Source organism: Toxorhynchites rutilus, chromosome 1 (genome assembly GCF_029784135.1).
Source record: "Toxorhynchites rutilus septentrionalis strain SRP chromosome 1, ASM2978413v1, whole genome shotgun sequence".
In the NCBI taxonomy this organism is placed as follows: Eukaryota; Metazoa; Arthropoda; class Insecta; order Diptera; family Culicidae; genus Toxorhynchites; species Toxorhynchites rutilus.
In genome coordinates this window covers 134,047,169-134,053,168 of record NC_073744.1, presented here as the reverse complement: position 1 = coordinate 134,053,168, position 6,000 = coordinate 134,047,169, and the positions used below count along the sequence as shown (strand labels likewise).

General features: G+C 36.5%; 1 protein-coding gene across 3 annotated transcripts in view; it reads left to right on the top strand.

Annotated features, from left to right (window-relative positions):
* Nucleotides 1–2,875: 2,875 nt before the first annotated feature.
* LOC129771711 (uncharacterized) overlaps nt 2,876–6,000 on the top strand; it is a 109,915-nt gene continuing 106,790 nt past the window's right edge. For all 3 annotated transcript variants that reach the window (XM_055775661.1, XM_055775669.1, XM_055775679.1), the window contains exon 1: nt 2,876–3,965. The gene's annotated coding sequence lies outside the window, so the exon portion shown is untranslated. The remainder of the gene's footprint in view (nt 3,966–6,000) is intronic.

The window sequence follows — 6,000 nt, the reverse complement described above, 5'->3', positions numbered from 1 at the left end:
AAAGAAGCATCCTAGCGTTTGTTTACAGTGAAGTCAGTAAAAACCAGGTTTCGGATCTCCCCAAACTCGTTATCAATATCCTGAATTTTTCGATTTCGATCGCAAATATTCGGAAGTCTTTGTAGAAGGAGAACAATTGACATATGCTTCTTTTTTATGACATTAGTTGGATCTGTATTCGTCATGTTGATAATCAAAGGATCATTGAAATTAAATGCAAGATTTCCAAATATTCATTGATCAACAATTCTATCGCGGCACCTACATAAACGTTATCAAAACTGACATAATTTTCCTGATCGAATTGCACGTTATTCAGGTTGATTATATTTTTCATATCTGTCTCAAAACAGTTATCAAAAAGTATCCTGAACAATCTTGAAATGCTCGAATGCAAAGTAAATAGCTCCGAACTTCCGCTTTGAAATATTCTGGGTACATTGTACACCATGCTTAGAGTATGAGATGAGATGGTTGAATAAATGATCGTCGTAGGATTATTTAAACCGACGGTACTCTATGCAAAATATTAGCTCATTCGGACTTCATTTACTGGTGTCACAAACGTTAAAATTTGAGTTTTTTTAAAAAACGGAAAATCACCCAATATCGAGATTTTATCTCGTTATCTCGAAATTTTTTTTGTAAAAAAATTTTTTTGGGCGCTAGGGCGTTTTTTCGCCTGAAAATCTATTTTTGACAAAAAAAAATTTTGAGATAACTGTAAATCTCAACGTGTCATGCAATTTTAAGACATTTAGCATCAATTTTGTTTTTTAAGGCCCCGTTTTCCGGTCATTTTTCGGTTTCCGAAAAACTCAAATTTTAACGTTTGTGACACCAGTAAATGAAGTCCGAATGAACTAATATTTTGCATAGAGTATATTATCGTGCAAATCATCATTTCGTAGCAAGTTCCGAATGAAAAATCGAGATAACTATTTTCAATGGCACCCTAAACCATAATTTTCTTTTCGTATTCCGAAAAAAAAACCAGAAAGTCCCAGAGTGCCGATTTTTGACAAAAAAAAGTAGGTGGGTTATATCTATTATATAACCGCAAGGTTGACGTAAGACTACCCTAGCCCAACAATCATTTGTTCGTATCGATTGAATTTTTGATTGAATGAAACTATTTCTGAACTCAATTGACTTCAATATATTTGCTTTGTGAGTAAAAATATTGTATAATGCCATGTAAAGTCAATTCATGCATTGTGATATATTCGGAACAAACTAACTCCTGACCTGCATGTATTTGCAATGCCAATTTCCCTACGCTCCATGGATTTGAAGTCTATGTTAGGGAAACACATTTTAGTCAGAACAAAAATATCCTCAACTTTCATGTGTTTGCAATGCCGATATCCCCAAGGCTGATTGGTTTTGATGGCTGTGTTAGGAAAACCGTGAATCGGGCCAATCAAAACCAGGCAGTTAGAGCGTTTAGATAATGCTTAACATTTTACAGTTATTCTATTGTTTATCTAATGAAAAATAACATTTCATTAATTGCGATAGAAGCGTAGGAATATTCCCTATAAATTGATGCAAACATCCTTCCGATCCAGTAAGAAATGTTCGAGTTATAAGCATTCGGAATCTTTCATTTTTTCCTGCTTGTTCTGTGTTTAGGTTTTCATTTTACCCCCCATATACTCCGGTTAGACGTAGTCCCACGTCAAAAAAAATCGAGATGACACTAGATCTCGACGTTTCATGCCATTTTAAGACATTTCGCATCAATTTTTTTTTCGAAAACCCCGATTACCTTTACTCCCCCCTTGGGTGATTTTTCGATTTTCAAAAAACTCAAACTTTGACCGCTTTGCGCCACTCTCCTTTAAGTCCGATTGAGCTGAAATTTGGCATAGAGTGTTTTTTCGAGGTGGTGAACATTTTGTATAGGGGAACTTTTTGAAATTTTAGAGTCGATTTTTTCCCATACTTTCATTGGCACCCTAGACTACAGCTAAGATAGCAGTAGTTATCCTTACACAGTTGCTCAATTCTCTCAGGCATGTGTTCACATGCATGTATTGCACACAGAACCATACTATGGCAAACACATTTTAGTGTGAACGAACTTGGGCAGTACTTTTCTAGACACGTTCTTTATGACTTCTCGGTACCGGTATGGTATTCCGTCTCTATTAAAACAGGCAACGACAGTCTCGTAAAACGTTTCTGAGTCAGTTTCGATAACCTCAACCAAGTCATGGAAGCAGTCTTAACAATAGGGAGTAAAAAACTTGAAAATGCCCAAAAAATAAAAAAAAAGCTGGATAAAACTGTGAAAATTAAAAAAAACTGGAGATTTTTGGCCTTTGGCTGTTTTGCTGGCATGCTCAAAAAACTGGCAATATACAGGAAAAACTGGAAGGCTGGCAACTCTGTGTATGACAGATACGAATTTAACAGTTCAAATAAAAATGTCGTAAGTCCTCTGTAATTTGTGTTTTTTTTCGTATGAAAAACGAGTATTCCATGAAAAATTATGCGACCATGTTTACATTCACTGATTTGCCATTTGCATGATTCGCAGTATAAAGTTGGAATTTAACCATTCTTCATCAAATGCAGAACACATCTGTTTTTTCTCAATCACTACAGGAATCTTTTCACCCCATGCAGAACACGTGACCAATTTTATCTTTCATTTTCCTACTGTGCGTTCTCACCCACTCTTTCCCACGGTTCACGCTGAATCACCTGTCCCGCGAATGCTGGCGATGTGTGGCTCATGAATGAATCACGCTGGATGTATGCGTGTGCTTTCTATCGAGAGGGAGAGCAAATAAACACCGTCATCGAAACACACCTGAGAAACAGGAGATACAGAGAGCGGCCAGAACCATTCAACGGTTTGCCCGTGGCGTCAAACAACGCAACTTCCAAACGCTCGCTACGTTCACTCGCGGATGGACGTAAGTTTCTGTTTCGCTCTCTTCTGGCATCCGGGATTGCCATTAATAGTAACTACTAATGTAAGAGGTGAATTGTAATGGTTTGTTGTGTTGGAGAAGAAGTGATTGTGGGGGAATCCTCCAGTTGAGTGCGCTTTCCTAGAAGCAAAGCAAAGTTACAAAAAAGTTCTTGTCTGCGAGACGAGATTGATCCACAGGAAACACCATTAATGAGCTGTTCTGTGGTAAAATCTCGATTGGATTGTGTGTCGCTGTGAATCGCGGTGCCGGAAGTGTGTGCGAAGATACGCAGTAAACTCAGGGCTTTGTTAGAGTTCTCCTGACAACCATTCCGTCGTTTGTTTTCTGGTTCTGCGCCCTGCGGGAAAATAAAGTACCGTACAAAGGATTGTGCAAAACTGTGTCCGCGAATGTACATGTGTCTGTGTGTGAGTGTGAAGCTGGCAACATAAAAGCCAAAACACAGAAAGGGGAAGCTGAAGCATAGAATTTATGTCAGGTCAAGAGTTTATTGACATTTTGGATACGGACGAAAGCTCCGTTGCAATGTTTACATATTATCCGCAACATAACATCATCACGAATTGCTCGCGGAGGTTTTAATGATATCTTCGTGTGGTCCTAATAGAACACGACCAAACATTCAGTGCATGCTTCTGCTGGAGTGGAGAGTAGCTTAAAATGTCTATGCGCGGAATTACACGAAACGCAATAAATAGTCACGAGCAGTAATATGTTCCGTTACCAATAGCGTTTCAAGTCGCGATACGCGAGAGGCAAACAAAAAAGTGGTATACCAGATTTAAGCGTGGGGCATAGCGAATGGGCGCAGATTGGATCCATTGCTAACAATTCACGCGAAAGGAATTGCATAAGTGTAAGCAATCATTAATCGGTGGAACGATCGGAGGCATAATACGACAACAGTGTTTTACGCTGTTATTGACACTGCTGAAAACCGGATTACTGGCCAGCAGCGCGCGGAATCGTGATCTTTGCACCTGAACTGATCTCTGGTACAAGACTGGAATTGAAACGGTAAGTTTCGTGGAGGCCGCCTTAGGGTGACTTTGGTCACCTAGTTTCGCAGTGTAATTTACCATGAAATTGGGTAAACTGTACAGGGTTTCTCGTGTGGAAGGTTCATAAGCACAACGCCAAAATGAAGATACATGGACAGGTTTCAATCTACTGTATGAGTTTATGTTTACGATTACCTGCTATGTCACTTTTGATTTAAGTTGCTATTAATCATGACGTCAAAACACGTCATTAAATTACGAACTGGACTTTTATTAGCGGTCTAGTCTATTAACAGGTTTATGCCATTAAACCGGAGTGTTTTAATTGTAAATACACGTTTATTGCTGTTCAATGGATTTAAATATTCTTTTCGAAGTTAAGCCTATTGCATAATGGTCCAGGAGATGTATTTAAGTGGAAATTAGCATTTAGAGCTCGACAGTTATTCTCTAGACAAAAACTGTCTTAGACAAAGTTGTTACATATGATAGAGCGCTCATTTTTATGTTATCAAAAATAGGGTGACCAAAATTGTCGATGAAATAAAAAATATAACTTTCTTATCTTTAGAGATAGAGGTAAACATAGTTCGACAATGCTGTAGTCCCAGTTATTTGAGACATCTTTGTAGAACAAAGTTTATCTCTAAAAATAATCGATATAGCGCCTTTTTCTATGTTACGTTAGGGCCACCATGAAAAAAACCATTTTTTTGCTCTAACTTTTATATTTCTAATTCTGCATGCAAACTGTCTTCGAAAGACTGTTAGAGCTTGCTAATACAAACATTTTCCGATGCAGAACTTGTCGATATCTCAACTTTACTCAAAGTTATTGATATTTCTTCCCAAAAATATGCTCTCTTCAATTGTTTTGTCATTCTTTCTGGGGCAAACGTAAACAAAGTTTATTGGCGGCATTTGAAAGAGCATATTCCACTCTACATGATGAGTGATTTTCAAAACTATGTTATTTTTCGTGTTTGAGTAAATCAAAATTGAAATCATGAGTTTTTGGGTGAAAAACCAGCTATAACTTTGAGTAGGATTAAGATATAGACAAGTTCTGCATCGCGAAATGTTGGTATCAATAAGCTCTGAATGTCGTACGAAGACAGTTTTGATGTAGAATTTGAAATATAAAAGTTAAAGTAGAAAAAAAACATTTTTTCATCGTCGCCCTAATGCAACTTAGAAAAAAGTGCTAAATCGACTATTTTAAAAGATAGAAAAAAACTTTGTTCTACAAATTTGTTGAAAATAACTAGGGCTACAACATTGTTGAACTATGTTTATCTCTATCTATAAAGATATGAAAGTTAGATTTTTCATTTCATCGAAAATTTTGGTCACCTTGTTTTTGATAACATAAAAATGAGCGCTCTATCATATGTAACAACTTTGTTTAAGACAGTTTTTGTCCAAACAATAAATATCTCCCACAAAGTTGTTTTTAGCGCTTTCTATCTGAGTTGCATTAGGGTAACTATGAGAAAACGGATTTTTTACTCTTACTTTTATATTGAAAATTCTACATCAAAATGGTCTTCGCACGACTTTTAGAGCTTATCAATACCAACATTTTGCGATGCAGAACATGTCAATATCTCAATTCTGCTCAAAGTTTATTGATTGAAATAACATAGATTTGAAAATCAAATATAGAGTGAAATTTGTTCTTCCAATTTCCGTCAACAAACATTTTTTACGTTTGCCCCAGAAAGAATGACAAACAAATGGAAAGAGCGTGTTTTTTGGAAAGAAATATCAATAACTTTGAGTAAAGTTGAGATATTCACAAGTTCTGCATCGAAAAGTGTTTGTATTAGTAAGCTCTAAAAGTCTTTCGACATTAGGGCATTAGGGCGACGATGAAAAAATGTTTTTTTTCTACTTTAACTTTTATATTTCAAATTCTACATCAAAACTGTCTTCGTACGACTTTCAGAGCTTATTGATACCAACATTTTGCGATGCAGAACTTGTCTATATCTTAATCCTACTCAATGTTATAGATGGTTTTTCACCCAAAAACTCATGATTTCAATTTT